Source organism: Anas platyrhynchos, chromosome 12, assembly GCF_047663525.1.
Source record: "Anas platyrhynchos isolate ZD024472 breed Pekin duck chromosome 12, IASCAAS_PekinDuck_T2T, whole genome shotgun sequence".
NCBI lineage: Eukaryota > Metazoa > Chordata > Aves > Anseriformes > Anatidae > Anas > Anas platyrhynchos.
The window spans coordinates 2,056,176-2,080,116 of NC_092598.1; the positions used below are offsets into that span (position 1 = coordinate 2,056,176).

A 23,941-nucleotide genomic window follows, 5' to 3' on the forward strand; every position below is an offset into this window, starting at 1 on the left:
TGCATGCCCCGGGAACCTCAGCTTATGTCCACACGAGGCAGACATGCCCCATTGTCCCCTTTCAGCCACATCTCTTAATTTTATGCCTATTTATTTATATATGACAGATAACATTATAGGAAACCCAACCAAATAGCTAGAGAGAGGCTTGGTTGCCCAAGAATTACTGGCAATAGCCAGAATCCACATCCCATATGGGGCGTTTCTAACTGACTTCATAAAAATCCTAAAGACATTCCTGGGAACTGGTTCTATCCAGGGACAAACATGCATCCAGTGAACAGAACTGAGCCCAAGCTGTCATGCTAAACAGAAGGGGAGGGGGGGAAAAAGAAAGAAAAGAAAAAAAAGAAACCCTCTTCCCAAGTCAATAGCACTTAAAAAACAATTTAGAAGCTTCCCAGCCCTATGGATGTGAACTGAGCTGGCAAGTCTGGCAGCGCTCCGGTTCTCAGAACAAGCCACCACGAGGAGCACTGGTGTTGGGAATTTTGCCACCAAATAGAGGAAAAAAAAAGAAAAAAAACCAACACTTAAATCTTTGTCATCTTCCTGTCTGTTAGAATTGAGGTTCTGGTTGTTTGCATAAGCTCCTGGCGCAGACCCAGCTCTCGACAGTGTAAATACAGCCGCAGAACATGGGGCTTTTCAGAAGTTGTTTCTTCTGAACGTGTTAATGTGGCTTTTCAGGCAGTGCGAGATGGAGAAGGATCTTCAAGGAGCCCTGCGTTAGTCTGCTTGACATAAAACAGCACCACGCAGCAGCCAAGTTGTCTCGATTTCTGACTCCGACGTTCACCAGTCTCATTGGAAACCCGTTGCCTGACGCTGACAAGGGGAGCTGTTGAAATTAGAGAGGTTTGGGTCTTTCTAAGGAGGTTTGCAGAGACAGATTCCCAAAGCTCGCTCCAGAGGTTTGCTTGGCCCCTCTCCCAAACACTGCATGCGTCTAGGCTATCACCAAAATTCATTAGCATTTCCAAGGGAGATGGGTCTAGACCAAAGGATCGGATCCAAATATCCTTAAACTGGATACGAAATCCAAACCAAACAACTGAAGTTCAGCTTCACTTTCGCCCATCTCTCCTCTTACAGGAAGAGAAGAAACTCCACCTACCAACACCTCCAAAACTGGAAATACTTTAACATCGAAGTCTGCTGCTGCAGACATCAGCACATCCAAGCCAAAGCCCTTCAGAGATTGAACTTCAGAAGGAAATCGGCCACGTAGCTAGAGATCTGGGCAAGGACACGGGAGACTGAAGCCAGTTCCATACAGGTACCAGGGTTAACCTCTGTCAGTCTGCAAACAGTGCGTGCCCATATCAACCTCATTTTTGGAGCACAGATATTCTTATAAAGCAACTTTGGACTCCTCAACAGCCAGCGAGTGGAAAAACACGATTCAGATGTGCTCGAGACAGGCTACAGAACAAACTACGATTTGGAAACCCGACAACTTTTTGTCATATGGGCACATTCAGTTTTGGATCCGGAGCTGACAACTCTGGCTGATCCATAAATTGCATCCAAAGCTTGCGAGCACAATAGGTTGACACTTGTGTAAGCTCTCCATAATCCAAGTAGCAGATTCTTATCCAAGGCAAGCAATCTCCGAAGACTTGTCCGTCAATGCTTTTTAATGCTTCCTAATAAGCAAGCTTAGCAGTTTTGAAGCCATTAAGTTTGCAACGAAGGGATTTTTTCCCATTAATCCTGCCAAACGTTTCAGTTTGCAGAACAGGAGTTGAAATGGAGCAGCCAGGTTACACCTGCAGACAAGCAGCTGAGTAACAAGCTCGCATAATTCTCTTTCAACAGCACACACGTGTCTGCCTGAGGACTCTTTGATGAGCACGAGACGATTATTGTAAAGGCATCACGCTGGCAACACTTTATCAACCACCATCTCTTCTGGACACTCTTCAGTTTAATCATTACATAAACACAGGCGTTATATATATGATTTATTTTAGGTTTGGGCCAGACGCTGCAGAGCACAGAAGCAAAGCTCTGCCTGGTTTGCTCAGCGGAGCGATGTTGAAAGGTCAAAGAAAGGGAACCCGAAGCGTGTTTGCAGTGGTGCAGTCTCAGGTTTCTAACACGTCTTTCACCTGGAGCAATCGAGCCAAGCGTTTCCAGAGCTACACCCTGGAAACCTCCCTGGAGCTGTGCCTGCTGCTGTCGGTCACACCTACACCTCCATGAGGGTTGTGCAGCCACTTGTGTATTGGGGGGACCAGAAAGCTCTTGGGGCAGGGGGTGCTGTGCAAGGTGCTTTCCAAGTACAGCCCAGAGAGATGGTCCCTGACTCAGGATGTTTGCTAATGGGATGGTACAAGGGGATGGAGGACTCGAGGATGCTACGAAACGGGGCAGTTTGCTCAGCAGGGCCTGAAAACTGGCAATAGAGAGAGGGAAGATGAAACAGATTCGAAGATATTAGCAGAAAGTTTCGCCAAGGTTGAAAGGCAGCAACAAAGGGGGTAAAAAAAAAAGAGAGAGAGAAAGTTTCCAGAGGAGGAAGGGAAGCAGGTCTGAGAGAGGTTGGAGAAGCCCCCAGCTGCAGCAATGCTCAGGCTGGGCAGCGATCACTGTCCAAACCAGCCACTTCTGATCGTGTCAAGGTGATTTTCCAGGAACAGGGTGGGCTTGGTGCTGCAGGCATCAATTAAACAAAAATCACTGAGTAGTGCTGCTTTAAAGGACGAGAGGCTCAACAACTGCAAATTATCCTGCTACTTTTTGTGCAAAGAAAAACATTATTGAAGGTACAGAGCTCCTCCGTTCACGTACGTGCAGCAGAGATCAAGTTTATGTTTCTCTTGCAACTATTAATATAAGCAACTAAACCAGCAGAGGAATCCAGGATCCTCACAGCGTCTTAAAACCCCAGAAATATTTATGGTCAGCCATTGGGCCTCGATATCTGAAGGAGTATTTCAAAGAGCGACTGGAGAATGCTCTTTAAAAGATCTGCTTGCCTCCTGCTGGGAATTCAGTGCCTGAACCAGGAACAAATTTTAAAGTGATGTCATATTTCATAAAGAGCAATATGGCACAAATATTATGTTTGTACATAAAAATCCGAGTTTTAATTAAAAGAAAAACATATAGAGGTCTTATCAGGCTTTTTGGCAAGAAGTAATCAATACGTTCAGTATTATACAACTGAAAATTACTGGAGTTTTTTTTTTTTTTTTGACTTCATTTTTATCTACCCTGAGCCACATTTCACAGGCGGTTATTGGAAAGACCTTATTCTGCTTTTGCTTAAAGGAACAAGATGGATAATCCTCTTCACTACGTGCATTTTAATTGTGTCACTGTAAGTCAGTCCCCTCAAGGTCACCATCCCAAGTGCCCTTACAGAGATGAGCGTTACCTCTCAGCCTAAATCCAGCCCACCCCACGCAGAGCTTGGCTCCTTCCCCCGTTTTTGGCGTTGGCACGGTGCCTTCACTCGGCTGTGGTTTGTGCCGACTGCAATTCCAGCTAATTCCTCTTGGAGCCAAACTCAATGACTCAAGCATAGCGTGGTCCAACACATCAGCTCCTGCCTGGTTTTTGGTGGAAATCAAGCGACCTTTCCCCTTCTTTTCACATGGTTCCCACCCAAAAGTGTGAAATGACCTGCGCTCCTCCAAAGCACCAACTTGGGATCAGTCAGCTCAATTTACACCTTTATTTGTTCTGTTTGGGGAAAATCCTTTAAAAGCCTGTTGCAAAAACCCAATGCAGAGCCTGGGCATGGCTGAAAAAAAGACCCAAACTCTCAGATCTTTCCCTTTTTTGTCTTGCTGAGTGCCAGTGCTGCTCAGGGAGAGCATCGCATCGAGAAGGCGCATGCATTGCTGCCCTGTCCCATTGCTCAGCGTTCCTGTTATTGCCCAGAGGAGTTCAATCTTCATTATAACAATTCCCTGCAAAACCACCCTATTTTTGCTGTCCTGATTCACTCCAGCCATTCCAGTGACCTCCAAGAGCAGCTCCCCAAAGGATGGGAGGCCACACATTGCTTAGGGCCACGCGAGGCAGCAATCCCAGCCATAAAAACCAACCCTTCAAATCATCAAGAAACAGACCAGTCCCCAGTGCCCCTATCTTCCTCGTACACCCCGATAAACCAACCAGTGAGTCAAATAATATTCGAGCAGGGTTGAGGCACCCCACAGTCATTATTTATCTCACAGCAGGGCTTTCCGTGCCCTCCTGTGCCCCTCAGCAGGCATCTGCTGTCTGATCCCCCAGAGCAGGACAGAGTTTCAGAAGTCTGGAGATGACTCACGTCACACATATCAGTCCGGGCTTCTGGATTTTATTTTTATTGCAGCAAAATACTCAGCTTGCCCCGGAGCAAACCTATTAGTCACGCTCACTTCTGGGAACAGTTAGAGTCCAGAAGGGATCAAGAGTTATATGTGGTTTCCCTCTTTGATTTGATTATTATTCATCAGTGGTGAAATTCCTTCCTCTGCAGAATCCCTATCTGCCATGCAGCCCTTAGATGGAATATAGGTCACCTAATTTCACCCTTGAAGAAATAAACATTTACTGAGAAAAATCCCTTTCAGATTGCTGAGAATCTTTTTGGAACAGCAGAAGCAGTTGCTCCCTAACCCCCCAAACCCAGCTCTGTCTCATTGCAAGTCAGAAACGCTCGAGTTAAAGCACGCAGCCTCCATCCTTTCAGGGGAGAGATATCCAGGGAAAACAGAAACTATTCAAAACAGCAAGTCGCATTAGCATAGCAGTAGAACAAGACCCAGACGCTGATTAAGGGCTTTAGGAGGACCCTCGGGACTTTCTGCACGCACAAATTATTTGTTGTGCTTATTGCACCAGTGCTCTGCGATTCAACGAAGATAAAACTGTCTGCTATAACGTATAGGTACAGGGAAGACAGCAAATGGATCTCAGAGCAAACACGTGCGGTCCCTGGGATGCTCTGCGCTATGCACGGACAAATTACTTCAAGAGTGGCCAGCGCAAGGCAGCATCACCCCGAGCAGAGAGTTCCCAGTTCCCTTTCCAAGGCAGAGGAGACCTCTCGGCTCTGCTCCTCCACACGCAGAACAGGCATTTAAGCACTCGATGCAGCAAGAAGTCGATGCTTTTCTCATCCTTTCGTAGAACAACATGTCCTCGGGGAGAGGGGTGGGGTGTTCTTGTTAATAAGCAAAGTTAAAAGAAGATAAATTCAGCTCCAGCCCACTTCCAGCCATGGGTGCTTGTGGGGATCCTCCCTCTAAACTGCTCATCCCACAGGCTGCAATCATCTCTCCAAAGACCCTTGCCATTTCCTCTCCATCCAGGTGGGCAGTAAATCACCATCAGGAGGTCAGCAGTTCTCATTAACTGCTTCCCAGCAGAACGCGAGGCTAGGAACAGGACAGGATGTTTCGAGCAAACGCTGACAGGTTTTTGCAGATTCTTTTTTTTTTATGGGCGAAAAATTGCCTTTTAAGAAAAAGACCATTAAAAACATCGCTATTTTCTTAAATCGCTTTCCCTGGGATGTCAAGAATGTGAAAAGTTTTCACAGTTTTAGTTGGACCGCGAGTACCTTTGCATTAGAAATGTAAATAGCAACTTAATCTGAGCCAGATTTTTTCCCAAAGAGAGAGAATCCCTCAGCCTTCAGCCCATCCAGATTTTATCTGACTCACAGCTAATCCAGCTAACTTCTGAGCTACCAACAACAGCGAGACAAAAAAAAATCACCGTGGGAAAACAACAGCTTGTGTTAGAGCCTCATCACCCAGAGCCGCTGCCTCTCAGATGCAGCATCCTTTAGCAATGGGGATGGCATTTGTCACCTCAAACCGGCACGACCCAGCCTTTCTTGTCTTGGGAAGCTAGGAAACACGGCTTGTGAAATCGGGAGAATGTGATTAAGTCTCTTAGGAATTAAGGCGAGTTGCATCGTTGCTGCATCTGCATGCTCCTCGGCATCCCGCAAGCACCCCCAAAAACACCACTTGGAAATGCAGCCGAGCTCCCATTGCTCACTCCACATCAATCCATTCCCTACCAGCATTTTATTATCTCAGTTGTCTCCCAGTTCCCCAGGACCTACAAGCAAAAACCACAGCTGTCTCCAGTCTGGAGGCAGTGGAAGAACCCAGGGAGGCCCAGAGGCTTGCACAAAGTCTTGCACGCCGACCACTTGATTGATCCTGGTTCCTACCCAACCATGCAATCACCTGGACTACAAAATCAGCTGAACACGGCTAAAATGCTTCACCTGATCTGCAATCTTTATCAAGTTTGACCTACTGTGATGTTTTAAAGCACCCTGCTTCAGGTTGGAAGCCATCACGGCAAAGCACCCAAGCTTCACAAGCAGGACTGCCCTCAAAATTTGTCTCTTTTGCTCACAGGGATGTGCACAAAGGCACGTAATCAACCTGCAGATCCTTACATGCACAAATAATTGCACAAACAATTAAGAGCCTAATGCAATATCGACTTGTATAGGCAAATAAATGGATGCACATCCAAAAAACTCCAAATTTCGTCCTCAAAACCCACTCTGAGAATGACTGCTCAGCTTGTGAGAGCAGCGCGGAGCTGGATCCTTATTTTATGCTGTCGGACACAGGAAGAGGATTAAGGAGAAAAGTGCTGTAATGAATTCTGAGAGGAAAAGCCATGCATAATTTAGTGTCTCGATCTGCTTTAAAGCACTTCCAGAAGACTGCCTTTTGCTTTTCTTCTCTCAGATTGAACAATAGCTATATATCTGTGTGTGTATATAGAGCTAAAATCAGCTTATACTTTAGTATGGCAAATAGGTGTGTATTTCTAAAGAAAAACAACACAAATTGGGGACTTTTTTTTTTTTTAAAAAAAAAGAAAACAAATCCTTCAGCTAGACTTGCAAAGCATGCACACGCTTGCATTTCACAGCAAGGGTGAAGAGCACAAAGATCCTTTGATTCCGCAGCTCCCCCAAACACAAACACCCCCACAACCGCTGGGCAAGGCTCCAGCTGGAAACAGAGAAAACCCATTAAGACCAAACAAACAAACAAAACCCCAAAACACACACACACACACACAAAAATCCCCGCCAGAAAACTGCCAAAGCCATCCCAACTCCCCCTCACCGCCCGCTCCCTCCAGGAACAAGCTCGCAGATCCCGCGGGCCGATAGGAAGAGGGCCAAGCCCCGCTGAGCTCTCCCCCCAAAATATTTGGGAGAGGTAGGTGGGATGGGGGGCACGGACACGGCAGACCCTGGGGTGCTCATCCATGAGAGCACGGGGCTTGCCCCGACCTCCCAGTGCTCCCGAGCACGGAGGTTTCCAGCTGCCGAGTGGGTGGCAGGGCTTGGTGGTCCCCAGCCAAGCCACGGCGGACCCTCACCTTGAAGGTCAGTGCCCTCTTATTTCTCACCGCTCCATTCTTCCTTGCTTTCTTCTCGGGGTGACGGGATCCCATGGGATCCTCCGGGTTCTCAATCCCAGATTTCTCTCCGGGAACGCCGCAGCGATGCCGCTTGGCTTCCAGCTCTAGATCCCGAGGCAGCTCCTAGGCCACGTTCGCTCTTTATTACAGCATCCCCGTCGCCGGATCCCTGCTTTTTTTTTTGCCAGAGGAGGGCTGTGCAGCCAGCTGACGCAAGCGGTGGGCGATCCGGAAAGCAGCTGCAGCCCCTGGGATCGCTCCCATCCTGCCCACTCAGCCCTGCTGCAAAGTGTCCACGGTCACTGGCAGAACTGGGGACCTCCAGCTCCGGCCACAGGGAAGATGTGTCATTGCTGCGTGCTCCTCGGAGAGCCCAGCGGTGCTGACAGCCTCTCCTCTCCCCCACTTTTCCCCTACCCGAGCCCGTTGCAGCTCAGCCCATCCTGGGCTTCAGCATCTAGAGGAGCCGTGGCGCAGTCAGCGCCCGTGTCATTGCACAGACACCCCCCGGCACATAAACGCCTTCCTGTCTTGCAGAAAAAGCCCAGCACGTTCCCAAAGGCTGGAAAAGAAGACAGCAGCATGGACTGGTGCTGTCTGCATCCCCTTCTGCTGCTGGGAGGGCAGGAAAGAGCCTACACAGAGCCCATCGTGGCGTGGTGCTCCTCTGAGCTCCCCCAGCCTCATCACAAAAGAGGTGCCTTGGTCAAAGGGTTTGGAAGCCCACGGTGCTCACCACCCCCTGGGAAATTTCACCTTTTTCTCATCCCCAAAAGCCCAACTGAAACATTATCTTTGGAGGCAGCAGGTTCAGTACCACCAGGAGAAGGGACACCATTGCTAACCATGGGGAACCACATCCTGAGAGCAATTCCTCCCAGACCAAGAAGACAATAAGAGGGCATGATGGCGAGGGGAACCTCAAACTCATTTTGAGGTCAACCCCAGCCCCATTTCCCAATTCCTCTCCACGTTCCCTGGTCCCTTCCCCACACCTGGATGCTCACAGAGGGCTCTCGCACTCCTACCAGCAGCTCTGTCCACCCAGGCTTACAGCTTGCATTTACAAACAGCCTCCTGGGCAAACCAGGGAGAGCCCATGCTCCACGCCAGCCTCCAAACTCCACCAAAAATCAGAGAGATTCAACCTGATGGGAGCTCACTGCAGCCCTGCAAGCATTGCGACAGCTTCGGTGAACACACAAGACGAATGGATGCAGCGATTACTCCCACTAAACCTAAAAAAGGAAAGGTTGAGGAGGTTTTTTTTCCTCCTCCCTAAATTGCTCCATACATCAGTAACCACAAAGCAAACAATTGCCATCTGCAAGGAGAGCGTTCGCCTTGCAGGAAGGAGAGGGGGTGTGGAAAGTGCTCTCAGGAGAGGGCTCAGCTGCTGGAGAGGATGTTCCGATGAAAGACTTAAATCAGGGCTGGTTAAAAGGAGGCACACTTCTCCTCTCCCTTTTTTATTTTTGCACGCACTGGTATTTGTTACTGAGGACTTTGCAAGAGGGTAACGATGGGAACGAGGTGCGTGCCCCAAAGCCAAGAGCCATCAGCTGCGTTTTTGTAGGATGAAAAGCAGCACAGGAAGGGGGAATGACGTGCCCAGGGCCACACAGCACACCAGTGGCAGGCTGAAAACCGAGCCCGTAGCTCCAGTTTCCACCCTCTGTCTCTAATCAGAAGACAATTTTCCTTTCTGAGGCAATTTCCCATTCCATGCTTCTGTGCAGAGGCATGAAGCGAAGGAGAGCCCACAGACCAAGGAGGAGGAATCTTGTGTTTTCTTCTGATTCATTAACATGCAAGTCATTAACAGCTGAGCAATGCTAGATATCTGCTGGCAGCCCAGAAGAGACCAGAAAAAAACTCATTTTCACAAGAGCACAGAAGATTTGGATGCTCAGAGAAAAGCAAGAGTGATCTTCGCTGCATCATCACCTTGATTCTGCCTTTTCCTCCACCAGTTCAAATGAGGAGAATTCATTTCTAATTATTATTAATAACAGCAGGAAATGGGAAGCTGCAGGACGACCCCCAGACACACAGAATCTCCAAGTCAAAACCTGAGCTGCCCTTGTGTGAGTTAAAGCTTGAAAGCTTGACTAAAGGGATTTTTCCTTCTCACCTGAGCTGCAATCCTGCAAGGTGCTCAACCCTTGTCAGGCTCCCCTGGCGTCATCACCACATTGTGCACCGACAGCTGATGTCCACTAGGGAAAATGTATAAATCTACACTTTTTTTCAGTTTCAATCTATGTAAATATGAATAATTTGAAAACCTAGTCACTTTTCTATTCTCCCACCTACATACCATCCATTTTCCACTCAAAGAATTAGAGCATTTTCAAAAAATATTGAGTTATCCTCTAAAAAAAAAAAGAGGCATGCAAAGTAGGTGACTGGTACCTGTGGAAACATTTTTAACTCATGCCAGTGAAAAAATTCTCATCCAAACCAAATCCAAAAGCATCCCTAGGAGCGATGCACGAGGACAATTTATGCTACACACTGACCGATAGTCCCTGTATTATTTGTTTTTTGTCTAATAATGCTCACAATGTTAATGCTGTGTTCAGAAACTTGTATTTTACTTGCAGTGGCCCACTACAGATATAAAAAGAAACAATTTGTGGAGCAAGCTTCATTTACATTTTATACATATTATATATTACACAATATATACTTTTCTTCCTAATTCTTCCCTTTCTACACTGAACAATCTACCCCTAAAATCCTTTTGCGAGGAGCCTGTCCACAGCAGGAAGGAGCACAGAGTTTTTAGGCTATTTTTAAGCAAAGGCAGCTACTGAACTAAGCTCCTGACCTCACCCTTCTTCTCCTGCACCATTCCCAGCTAAGATCTATGGAAATGAAAGGACGCTGGCCCTTGCAGGAGGGGAAAAGCAAAAGCTGAGAGCTGCTGCACACAGATGCATCCCAGCCAGCAGAACCACACACTTCGGTCACCCCTGAGCAGCGTGCTTTTGGGATTGGGTTGGTTCCTGACATGCCATTGACCAGGCGCAGTTTTATGAACAAGGCGGAGATCAAAGGTTCATTTGTTCGAGTGCTGAGCCATTCACAACATCTGCTGGGCTGTTATTCCTCAGAAGTGCTTGGGAACCCTGCACAAATACATTAGCTGGAAGGAAAGAGCAGCAACATGTCTCCCTGCTTGGTTCTTCACAAGATGCATGTTTTTTTATAGCTCAAAACTACACATTTTTCTTTGGACACAGCTTGCTAGGATGAGCAGACAGTTCAGAAAAATGACCCACGCCCTGAAAATCTTTTATCGCCAGCATTTCGACTGAAGACAGACATTTTTTTGAGGTTAGAAAACCCATTTACTTTTGAGCTTGTAAACTTCTACCCCTCTCTGGGAATCCAGGAAATTAGAAAATACTCTAAGAAAGAGGTTTTCGGAGGAGCTTTATCCAGTCTAGAAACACAAAGAGGCTCCCCACACCGCACGGATTTGGGACACAGGCACTCCCCAGGCTCAGGATGCTCATAACATCGATGCCAGCTCCAGCCCAAGCCATCCCCAGCCTTTTGCTGCTGCATTTGAAAGAATAAAATAAAAAACCAGCCCCTGGCACTCTGTTCCCAGGCTGTTTTCATGTGCACTCACACACATCCAACAGCACACGAAGCCAAGCTGCAGCCTGAAAGCACTTCAGGGATGGGGCGCTCCCACGTGCAGCGTGGTATAAATGTCGGTATAACACAGCACTCGTGCAGGCTTCTAGATTTAAGCTTTACGAGGACATGCAAACAGCAGCAAAGTACCAGAGGTCTGCCTCATGAGCACCAGCTCTTACCCTGTTTGTTGCTGTCCTTACACCTATGTTGGTGTCCACGAGGCTCGGAGGATCCGCTCCGTGGCATTTTCTGAAGGACGGGTCTAGCACACTTGGAATTCGAGCCGTTAGCGCTTGCACACATGGCTGTAACCACAGAAGGTTCAGCTGCAGAACGCTTTACAAGAAGGCATGAGAAAAGACAGAGCCCTGCCTGTGCAAAGAATGAAGCGGAGGCGCAGGAAAGCGCAGCGCAATTTACCACGAGTGCCCTTTTTACCTTCAAACAAGGGTTCGTGTGTCCTACGGGCAAAAACCACTGTGACCACAAGTCTGCTCCGTTTGAATTATTGTGTGAAAAGGTCCTCTTACAAGCCGTGGAGGTCTGTCACGGGGTTAGAGCAGCAGACGTTTTATAGCCTCGCTGTTGTTCAGGCGGTTGACTTCATGGCAGAAAAGAGACTTCAGGATAACGTGCAAGAGGAAAGTTATTCTTGTATACCTTTTAGCCTATAAATATCGTCGACCCAAGCTGTGAGGTCCTTCTGCTGGCAAGTTTTCAAGATGCTATATGCAAAGAAACTGGATCCCCCTATCCACGATCAAATCCAGTCTGGTTGGGGAACTCGCTAAGACAAAACACGAGCCTGCTTCCAAATGTACTCAGCTCAACTTCAGGGCTCAGTTACTAGCTCGGTGGTGATGGGAGAATAAAGGACTTTAAAATAAAATGTAGGTGAGTGTATCAAGGTCATTGACAGGAGGAAAAGAAAACTGAAGAAATGAAGGACTAAAGACAGGAGGAGGAGGAAGTTCTCCTCAACCATGTAACAGAATCAAACAGCAAGTTCCTGGGAGGGTTTGTGGACACCTTCAGTACAAGCAAACCAAAAACTTTTAGAAGATTCCTACTGAAAAGCTTTTTTTTTTTTTAAAAAAAAAAAGAAAAAACAGAGATACACCAGTATTGACGAAAACACAGAAATTTCAAAGCAGCTACAAATCATGCACTTTTCTTTGCATAATGCAAGCTTATTGTACAATTAAGTAAAAAAAAAAATAAATTAATTTAGTATTTAAATTTCTGACAATATCAAAATTAAAAGTTGCCTCTTCTTTTAGTAACATCTTCGATAGACTCTGTTCCACATAAGTTTCCTCAAGTACGCTGTTACTCACCCCAGATAGGGCTTTTTATTTTTTATTTTTTTTTACGAGATGCAGAAACTTTTCAAGAAGAATCATTTTAACTTCTTTTTCCAGCTATTTACAGTCATCGTCCATTTATGAGCCAACATCTCAGAGGAGCTGGCTCGCAGGAACCAGGGCTTCACCTAGAATCTTCTTTACGAGGCTTATTTTGTGCTCAGTGGATGCATTCGACTTTATTAGAAGCGATAAATATCTGGTTAGGAACAGGACAGAGAGAAAAGGATGCAATCAGGAAAGGATGCAGCCCAACTGAGAGGAAAGAAAGCCGAAGTGACGGTGACCTAATGTTTTTATCACTTTCCAATCTGCATTCAAATCTTGTCCATTCTGAAAGAGACGGGTAAGGATTCTGTGCAAACGAGATAAATAAATTAATAAAAAGAAGGAAAGGATTACTTCTGTTAAGTCAGATTAAATTTCCGCACGGGAAGGCAGGGCAATGATGTCAGTGCACCTCCTGCTTTCCATCAACGAGACACACTGCGTGCGTATCACTAATTACAGGAGGACCCGGGGCAGCCGTATATCACGGAACTACATAGCACAGGAAGGTTAGAGAAAAGAAAGAAGCTCATTTCCTATTCAAATGCGAGGCATTATTGCAATCTTTCTGCATTCAAGTACCACTTTCCTAGTCCTCACAACCCCCGTGAAGTGGTGATGAATTATCAAATTTGTATTTTCCAGAGAAAAAAACTAAGCCAAAAAAGAGCTCTAAGCCAAAGGCTAAATCCCAACTAATCCCTAAGGCTTCCTGACAGGCCATCCCATGGAATTTGTTCTTCCAGAGCTGGATCCATGCTCAATTGTCAGATTCGGAGCACGTTTAACTTCCTTAAGGAAACACGTTTCTTCCTTCCCTCCACCCTTTGCTAATTATGGTTGGTCTCGATGCTTTGCGAGGCTGCATTAGGATGCTGAACTCTTTGAAGACCTCTATTGTGCAGCATTTGTTGCTAGCGTTTGTTTTCATGGAGCCTTTGCTGCCTCTGTACCAGAAGCATCTTCAGATTTACTTCAGGAACCAAGTGATGGGCTATTAAATTTGTTGAAGTGACTTGCCCTAATGCAGAGCACGAGCCCCGGGCTTGAGGCTGCGCTCCTAGCGAGGTGACTCACCATCGAAAGAATTTGGTTTCCTTCCAGGCTCTGGGAACTGGTAATGGTACACGGAGCTAATGGCTTAAAACCCAACCCACATCAATGCAGCCCAACGAGGCTGCCCTTCGGGGGGTTACGAGAAAGGAGCTGGAGAGCTTTTGGGCACCCCCAGGAAAGGGCCACCAGCCCTGGCACCTTCCTTGGCCACTCCTGGCTGCCAGGACGAGGAACCTCACAAGCTATAAGACCACCCAGGAGAACAGAAGGCATTTTGGCAAACAGGACACATGCACCATGGCCGTTCAGGAGCCAACTGGGCTCAGGAGGAAAGCAACATTTGAGTGTTTGCCACCAGGAGCCTCTCCTTGGGGGTGCTCCAGACAAGGACCACGCAGCCAAACCCAGCCACACCAACCCAGACACTGCTGAGCACATCTGGGAGCCCAGCTAGCAGGAGCAAAGCAGCTAAAAACAGCTGGATCAGGAAATTAAAAGGGGGAAAAAAGATCAAGCTGCCACACTGGAGCGCTCCGTCAGGCTCGGGAAGCTTGCAGAACACAACTAAAAATGCAAAAGGTTTTGTTTGCTGCGGTTCAGAGACAAAACACGCCTAGCCTTATCCAAAAGGATTGCTGCAAACCCAGAGCAGAGCCTGTGCCTTCCTAAGCAAACACAGAGGAGACCAAGAAAACAGAACCAGAGACAGTTCATCGCAGCATTAGCTTCTCACAATTAAATCCGCGTGTGTTTGTCCAGAGCGGCTCGCTGAAATTTAAGCAAATAGAGGCAAACCTCAAAGAACAGGAGAAATCTCACTGCATCCCCGAAGTATGCAGCAGCGGAGATGTTGCAAGGGTGCCAACTGGCAGGAAATGAGGAGGGAACACAGTATTCCTAAGAAACCTCCTCATTTTTCCCATTGATGATCTGAGCCAATCTAAAGGAGCAAGGGGAGGAGGGGGGGGGGGGAGCTCAAACCTTTCCCCTAAATCAGGGTAAGAGGGAAAGAAAACACTGTAATTTCAAAATGAGCAGACCACACAGTAAAGGAGAAATAAAAATAGTAACAGAGAAAGCGAGCTTATATTCCCTCAGTCTTTATTCCCCCGGTCTTTCCTCATTTAACCGTTTGTTCAAAGCTGACCGGAGGAGAAGCACCAAGCTCCACTTGACAGCAGTTTTCGGCTCGTGGCCTTTCCACGCTGGGGGAGCGAGGACAGCCAGGCTGCAATGAAAACTCACCTCCAGTCCAAAGCCCCGAGTTTTGGGATGAAGGAAACACAGATGGGTGGTCTGCTGCTTTGTGCAGAGGAGGAACCGCAGAGGTGTGCCAGAAATTGGTGACATTTTAGGTAAAAGTACACTGTCCTCCAAAGGAAGCAGGAGCAGGTGTAATTAGTTTTTTCCAAGGCTGCCCCGAGCCCTGAGACAGCTTTTTGGGTAAGCCACAGTCCCACTAGTGACAAAGCCCCGGCTGGCCAGCAGCCGAGCCTGCTGTCCTCTCACCAAGGCTTCTGCCCTCACGGGACTGTGTGGAAAAACATTTATTTGGCTATTGTTGGCCACGGGGAGAAGCGTGGGTAAGGAGGAATTCACTGGAGCTGCTGCACCAGAGGTATGGACCAAATCCCAAGGAGAGATCAAAGTCTTACAGGTGGCCTGGAGAAGACAACCAGGAGAAATGCCACAGCCTCAGCTGAAAGCTTTGAGAGGACTCCCCTGGAGGATGCAGTAAGGTGCTGGCTCACCAGAAAGGACAGAAATTTGTTCCAAAAAACCCCACCGAGAACAAGCTGCCCCAGCAAACCAACAGCAGCTCTGAAGGACAGCTTCCCTGGGAATAATAGGTGGAGGCAGCTAAAGCCAAAGCGACGAGGCAGCTCGTCCCTCAGCAGCCCGAGGGCTGGTTTGGATCCCCAGCAGCTCCGAGGTTTGGTGCTTTTGTCGGTTTTCCCCATCACCCACTGGAGGGGTCCCTCAAACTCATGGTGGATCTGGTGGGGAAGGGCTCTGCTGCAGCAGGGCAGAGCTGGGGGAGCTCAGAGAGCTCCGGGAAAGCACCAACCTCCCCCCCAGGGTGCCACAGAGAGCTCGGTCCGGAGATCTCCTTCTGCAAATCCCATTTCACAAGCAGATGTTGCTCAAAACCCCCGGGGCAGCCAAGTGACTCCGAGCACTTACGCTGGGGCAGCCTCTGGTCCAGGCTGCCTGCTCGGAGAAGGAGCTTGGAAAATAGCCTCAGGGCCAGGCCAAAGAGTTTCGCTGACACGAGAAGAGCTCCAGCAGCTTTCCCAGGGGAGCCTGAGCTCACCCAGCATGCCAGAGCCTCGCGCTGCTGCCACAGTAGGTGGTGGGGTCACCTCCTGCCACCTCCCCAGCTGCGTCCCTTCAGCAGATCCACGAACGCCCCTCACCAGCTGCACTGCTGACTCAGCTAGAGCAGCTGAACCCTCGCCAGAGGTGCTTCGAGCTCATTCACACCCCCTGCTTAGCTCGGGGAAGAGCAACCCACCAGGGACATCTCAAACACCAGCTGCCACTTGCGCACCAAGCTTCGGCCCCTGCGCCATTTAGCTGCCTGCCCTGGCACCACGGGCATCTTCCCCTGAATTCCTGGCACGTTTCTTCCATACCAAAAAAAATAAACTATTTTTTTTTTTTTTTCAGAACTGTCAAATATCCTTCAAAACAAATCCCTCCTGGGAGCTAACCAGGAGGCACTCACGTGGCAGCAACCCCTGCGACTCCGAGCGCGGCTGTCAGAGGCAGTCCCGGCACAGCTTGTCTGTTTGGTGCTACCAGCGCCAGCTTTGCAGCGGGGGGAATAAAAACAACAAAAACGCTTTGTATACAGAAGTGTTCCAGAGTCGGACGAACACGCACTGGCCCGCTTTCCTGAATCCCAGCCCTCGCTCTTGTCACCCTTCACGTGTGTTTATCCCTGCGGCCGCGGCACCGCGAGCCAGGCCCCGGGCTGGCGCGTGCCTCGGCAGCAGGGATCGCAGGACGGGGCTGTTACTGCTGCTGCTGTCAGGCACAGTAGGATTTTCATCTCCCAGAGGGAGTTGTCTTAGCAGTTAGCATTTTTATTTTTTTTTCCCCATTTTACTGTTTTATTGGAAATCAGCTGAAGCCAAAGCTCTGGCCGCGGCGCTAGCTCAAGCGCTCGGGCTGAGTGCTGGTGGGTGCCATGGGGAGCCCTTGGGGGGTTCTGCAGGGCCCCCAGCCCCATGGGGGCACACCTCTGAGATCCCCCAGGTGCCATACCCCTGCTGCAAGAGGGTGAGACAGCTGCATGGAGGCCCACCATGAAAAGAGCTATGCCATTGCAGCAAGGGATGCATCCTGCATGTACCTTCAGCAGTTAATTAAGCCAGCTCCACCAACAAGCACCACAGGAGCTGTGGCGATGGCTTTCTGCAGGACAAGATAAGCCATTGGATTCATCCCAGTCCCCCTGGAAAAGCTCATTTCTAGCTGCTCTGCAAGCCCTGGCTTTCCAGAAGTCCCACATCCCAATTCAGCCCCCAAAATCCTTGTTCTGATGCAGGGGATCCCGAAGGAGCCCCACACCTGGCTGCTCTGACACACGGGGTCCCAAAAGAGCCCCACACCTGGCTGCTCTCTCTTTGCTCGGCTGTCTCCAGCTGAGAACTGCCCCAAAATCCCCTCCAGCTCCCTTCAACTCAGCCAGGGGAGCTGGCACACGCTGAACCACCACCTCCTCCTGGTGTGCCACCGGGCAAACCCAACACAACGCTGCCCTTATCCAGGCTGGCACCAGCCCCACTCACACTGGGAAAACCCAGCCACGGGCACCGCTCGATCCCTTTTCTCTGGGGTCTGCTCGCCCTTTGGCAGAGCCCCCAGGCTGGCGGTTTTGGCCGCCTGCAGCATCCTTTGCTTAGCCGCAGGCAAACTGCAGCAGCTGAGAGCAGCAAAGGGAGGCACAGCGTGGTTTGATGGGGGGACACACTCAAAGAAACCTTTCTGCAGGAACACAGGCTGCTTGTAGACAAACAGATTTTAATGGACAGATCCCCTTTGCTTCTTGGTTTATGTTCACAGCTTGATTTGACCTCTGTGTACAGAAGTGGTCTGAAAGCTTCCCCAAGCCATTTATTTACACCTACAAACCACGACTTTCTCTTCCACTTAAAACACCGGAGCACTGCCAGCAGTGCCTTATTTTGCTGTTCCCCAAGACTGAAATGTTTGTTGGGTTTCGGGAACATTTGGGACTGGAAACACGGCCACCAGACAGAACCAAGGTGGGACCAGCCTTGAGGACGTGCCCTTCCTACAGCTGCATCCAAGCCAGGAAAAAAGGGAAGACCTGGAGCCTGCTGGAAGATGGTGCCATGCAGTGCTTTCTCCTACAATTTTGCCTTCTCCTCCTCACCCTGTAGCTCTCCTTCACCCCGTTTGCACTTTGCTCTGCTCGCACTCTGCTTCTTGTTCTGCGTAGGTGCCACACTCAGCATGACAGATCCCAGCTGTGGCCTCCAGGCACTTCCGCGACAGCATCGAATCACGTTTTTAATCACACCAAGCACATCTAAAAAGCTGTCACGGGAAGTTTTAGCACTCCATCTCCTAAGCCACTTTCCCCTCTGCTATCTAAGATATCCAGTACCGAATGGAGCTCCCGGAAAGCGTCTCACCGGGATGCAGGGTTGAAGATGAAAGTTTTCTTTTTAAGCATCTAACATCTGCACAGAATGCCCTTTTTGGCTAAAAACCTTACAGTTTATTCTCATCTCATAAGGGACTGAGATGTGGGGAAGGTCTGGAGGAAGCCGGACAGCCCGCACCAGAGGCAGAGCAGAACCAGAACCACCTCCCCAGCCCCCTTCATCACTTCTCCCCACCAGATCTCCTACCAAAAACTCGGGCAAATAACGAGGAATTTCTTACCACCCCTGCATCACACAAGCGCACCTCTTGCTTTGCTCACCTCTCTAACTTCATGGGATCACTTCGTACATAGCTTGGCTGCTTTCTGATCACGTTACCTGCAAGTATCCTCACTCTTCACATACCTTCATGCTATCCCTGTCACATCCAGCCTGTTACTGCAGCAGTTCTGACCGTGGCTCTGCTCAGGCTTTGCACCCACCTGCGAATACACCAGGATTAACCCACCGTATGGCCTGGGGTCCTCCCCGAGGGGAATATTTTGTCCCCCGCCTGCCTACGTGCCACGTCCCTGTGCCACCCTTCCCACGGGAGCTGCCGGATGAGCGAGGAGAGCCCAAGCCCCTGGTGTCACAGCACCCGTGTTCACATCACGCACCCAAACACGCTCACGCTGCCCCAAACCATCTCCTTTTGGTGCTCTCGTGCACACGAGGGTGACAGCTGTCGAGCTGGGCACGTGCACGCACACAACCCGGGGCTCACGGAGCAAGAAGCACGAGCACATTGCTGTGAAAAATTAGCCCTCGGAAATTCCTCGCTGCGGGGAATTCAGCTGGACACGGAGACCTTTCTCTGACATGAAATATTCAGCGCTCCCGCGGACAGGATGTGGTAAGACTCTCTTCCCCCTCTCCTCCTCGTCCGAGGAGCTGGCTGCAGATCCTGGCTTTCATTGCAACACCTTTATTCCCCCTGCGTCCTTTCCCAGACAGCGGCGCTCCCTGATGTCACTGCTCCGACCACGGGACGCTAATGCGATGGAACAGCTCCTAAAGGTCAAGGCAATTAGCTGATGCTCTCAAAACGTCTGGATTCCTTCAGGATCCCCCCTGCTCTCTCTCCCGCTGCAGCAAGGTTGGAATGAAGGAGAGGGGGGGCAGCCGAACGCCCGGCTCCAGGTGCAGCCCACCCCAAACCCTTCTCAGGCAGCTGAGCTCCCCTGCGGGCATCTGCTAAAGCCCCCCCATGAAAGCAGGAGCAATCAGGTGGTCATGACACATGGAACCGCTGTCAGGAAATTTCTCCACCGTGGTTTGAGGTTATGTATTTCAATATTATTTTCTTCAAGCTCCCTCTTCGTTTCTTGAAAATAATCAGTTTGCTCGGATTCTTGTGGTGAAAAGCTTCCAGTAAGTTCCAGCGTGGAATCCAGGCAGAGGGACAGATTATCTGCTTGCAGTAGGACACCTCACTTAGAGCAGCCTAATAACATAAAAATGATATATTTTAAGTCCTGCTCCCTCAATAATACCTTTTAATGTACTCAACTTATTTTAACATTATAAATAAAAGTGCTGGCACACACCGAGGTTTCTTTTGGAAGGGGGAGCGCCGCGCTCTCCAGCTCCTTAGCCTCTCCGAGGTTTGGTTGCCAACCTCAGAGCTGGAACTCCAAGTTACTTTAATAAGCAAAATATTCCATTTTCCATGTATTGTTGCTCTTCAGCATGGATCCAGTTCTTTGGGAGTGACGATGAGAAGCTGCAGATTTCTTCAGAGCAGAAGGCGAAGCTCATCAAAACCACACGGCAGCTCTGACTGTCGCCCGGGCAGCTGGCTCCGTGCTTCCCCAGGAGAAGGGGACCAGCTCCAGGGTGCTGTGCTGGTCTCTCATCTCCATCAGCTGCTGCTGAAGGGTTGGTCACTCCTTCCACACTAGTCTCCGTGCCACAGAAGCCAAAAGATAATCTCGAGCCCACATCCCTTTGCTGTTTGGAGTCCCAAAACTCTGGAAAACTGGAAACCCAAGCCCAAAACTTGGTGCTTTGAGCTCATCTTTTAACGTGGGAGGTTGGAAATAGCCCTGAAAAGATACTATCAGTGGTGTTTTCCAGAGCTTCGTGAACGAAACTTTCTCTACTTTTTGTTTTTAATAAATCTAGTGAAGATTGGAAGCTCCAGGGGATTTTTCCACAAGCACTAACACATCGCCTACATCCCCTTGGATGCAGGTCTGTTGCTGCAGGGATGGCTCACGCGGTGCTGACAGAGCTAAGCACCTCATTCCCCTGGAAAGAAGAGCTGAGAGCCTTCTGCTGGAGGGAAGGGAGAGAAAAAGAGGAAAAAAAAAAGAAAACTTGGCAACTTTGAGCCGATCGGGGAGAACGAGGCAGTATCACTAGCACCCGTATCCACAGATGGCCGAGAATACAAATACCTACTCATAGCATGGCCCCAGGTGGACCAGCAACTCACGATTGCCTTCAGGCCTTCTGGAAGCAGGTTGGCTCCCCGGATAAATCCTTCTGCTGCTTCCAATGACTTCATCACGAAGAAGGGTGGCCCATGGGCTTGCGGGGATTGCTGGCAGCCGCGCAGAGCCGCTCTCCAATATTCCCTGGCTCAACCATCTCCCCAAGCCCCATTATCTCCAGTCGTGCACAGAGCTCATCTCGCTGCTCCATGTAGATTCCCCAGGCACCGGCTTCCATACGATAGGTTTTTCTTTTGCCAAAAAACACTGAACAACATTGACCTCCACGTTCTGGCATCACCGCTTCTCATGGAACACGCGTCTACTTTCACATCCAACTAGGATAACTGAGGTTGTTTTTGTTGTAATTCTGATACAGCTGCATGAGTGAAGAGTCATAGACGGAGCTGTTATGGAGTAATTGACCTGGTCCGCTGCTCCCCAGAACGATGATCGCTAGCAGACCAGCTGAAGAGTGGGTGTGGAACTGGCGGAGCGAAACCAAGGGGTCCCCACCCCATCAACTTCTCCTTTCCCAAGGGCCCCGCGTTAATAAAACAGGGTGTGTCGGTATTACGCCAAGAAACCAGAGCGGGATGTCAGTTGCATAAAGCGGGCGAGCTGCTCCCGTCCTCGCAAGGGCTCGGGGTCTGATCCCAATGAGAGCAATGGAAAGATGCCCTGGGATGATGCTCTTCCAGCATCCACACAGCAACCCCATTTCAAATCAGCCCATTCAGGTGTGTCCACTCGTTCCTTACCTTATCATAATTCTTGTGGCCTTATGCTTTCCAACCAGGCTTAGTTACCCAAAGGTCCTACACCGATCAGACTCACAAAGCACACAGCATACCCACCAGCGAGGGAACTGAGTTCACGATCAGCATTCCTTGGTGGGACCATAATATAAAAGCCACTCATCATCTGTAGTGTCCACCCCTGGAGCTGAAAGCAGAGACTTTTGGAACGGGCTCAGTGCAGCCGTCTGAGCGGGTGCAGCTGCAAGCCCCTGTAAGCTTCCCAGCCGTGCCGGTGACGGCCAGCTGTGGGCTGCTCTGCTGAAAGCTGGGTCTGAGCAGAAGTCCAGCACTGTGGAGAAGGTAAGGTCCATCTCAAAAAACATTCGTGTTTTGAAATGTGGCTTCAATCCAGATCAGGGAAAAAAAACAACACACACACACACACACAAAAAAAACACAACCAAAAATCTTGAGCTTTCTGCAAAGATACAAAGTCTAGGGGAAAAAAAAAAAAAACTTCAAGTGAAAAGAAATATTTCACTTTACACTCCATGTATGCGTAGAGTTGGGTACTTTCTTTTCACTGATACTGAAATAAAGCGGGCATAGAACAAGGGTAGACCTGTGCGGTGCCAGGAGTTGGACTTGATGATCCTTATGGGTCCCTTCCAACTCAAGATATTTTATGATTTTATACCATTAGAAAAATACTGTATCATTTCATTTTCAAATGAAATGTAACATTTTCAAATCAAGATGTCTCTCCTCATTCTCAAGACCTTCTTTCCCCACAGAAAGCAGCAGATTCCACTTCCCAAATCACACTGAGGGTGCCTTACAACTGCAATATCTCAGCCAGCCCTCCAAGCTAACAAACACATCCTGATCCTATCAATCCTTGCGAGATTTCTGGAATGGTTTTTGTTTACAGAGGCAAGACCTACAGCAGGACACTCAAAATATTTCATATTCCGCTATGCTGCAGTGCCTTCTTGACTGGCACGTTCAAAAACATTTGGAATAGATATGACTGGGATCGCGAGCCTTGTCCTGTCTTGGGGAATCCGCACGCAAAGCCAGGAGTGATAAGAAAAGGAAGGAAGGATGGTGAAGAGAAGATATTCTCAAGAAAAGCACTGGCATTGTCCAGAAACAGGAAAGCCTCACTGTGGGAACTCTATCCTGTTTCATACGTGCATTTGAACTTAACACTTTGCTGAAATCTCTGTGCAGGAAGGCTGAGCTATACAGCAGCACAACTAACATCAAAGAGTAACTCCAAGTGCCCTAGGAAAAAATAAAAAAAAACACACCATCAAGCAGAAATGCTCTCAAGTTCTGCTCTTCATTCATTCCTGCAGGCAAAACCAAATATACTCTGGTCTCACAAGCATCTTGCCCAACAAAAGTGAGGGGAGAAGGATGCCGGTGGCTGTATTTCATCACAGGAGATTTACAATATTTCCTTCTGGAGGCCCTCGCCTACATCTGTGCTACACTTACCAGCCTAGGATCTCCCATGTGAGCGTACCCCCACAAAATTTTCATTTTCACGCTCAGTCCAACAACAAAAATTTGCAGTAGGGAGTGGTTGTCCTGTCAAAGCCATCAGCAGTACTCGTAGCATCTCCTTATCTCAAAAATAAAGGCAGGGGAAGCCAAAACCAAGCAGGGGAGATGTGGGGCTAGCTGGCTATCTACCAGCCAGATACACTGCAAGGAAAGGTGAGGAAAGTCAACAAGTCATGCTAGCACCTAGAAGTTACCTGTCTTACAAGTGTGTTGCTGTTGCTTTGATATAACATTGTGCTACACGTGCTAAGAAATGACCATTTGATGCTCATTAGTGCCTCAGAACCACGGACTCCCCAAATTATTCTGGATTCCTGGAGAGTCTGGAAGTCAAATTCATGTCAGCCCATTAAACAGAAAATATCAAAGCAACACAGCAAAACTCAATCTAGGTTCAGTTTGGCAGCAGGTTTGATGATGCTGGTTTAGTTACCCCACTTAGGAGGAAAGCAAGAACAGGGAAAGCCCAAAATAGATAGCTTTCTAAAAATTAAACCACTTGGGCACACACAGTTATTTGACTACACATCTTTTGTTATTTATCCCCCGCCTGCTGCATGGCCTTTACAGCCACCAGTAACACACCAATGTACATGTAGACACCCACACACGGTGCTTTTCAAAATTAACTGTTGGGAAAACATCTGCAGCCAGATTCCTATGCACGATCACACCACGCTCAAACTCCAAGCAGATGGACGGACCTCCAGAATAAGAAGGAGGCTGAAGATACGCATACACATAACGCACACCTAAACTAGGTATCCAGTTGCCCATGGTGATCTTGTATAATTCTTTTTGGAAGACTCACAAAAGAATAAACAGATCTTAGCTGGGTTGAAGTCAAGGACATCTTTTGGACGACAGCAAGTGGGATGCAACAGAGGACATTTGTGGCAAACAAAGGGGACAAAACCTAGAGTCTCAATCCTTCCTCCCCTCCAAAAGCTTCCAAGAACATCAATCCCAGATCAGGC

The 23,941-nt window shown here is 48.7% G+C and overlaps 1 protein-coding gene across 3 annotated transcripts in view; it reads right to left on the reverse strand.

The window, feature by feature from the left end:
- ZNF469 (zinc finger protein 469) overlaps positions 1 to 23,941 on the reverse strand; it is a 220,188-nt gene that overhangs the window by 138,977 nt on the left and 57,270 nt on the right. The window contains exon 1 of one of the 3 annotated variants that reach the window (XM_038185622.2): positions 7,372 to 7,574. The exons of the other annotated variants lie outside the window; for them this stretch is intronic. The gene's annotated coding sequence lies outside the window, so the exon portion shown is untranslated. Of the gene's footprint in view, positions 1 to 7,371; positions 7,575 to 23,941 lie in introns of those variants that run through there. 3 annotated transcript variants of the gene reach the window in all.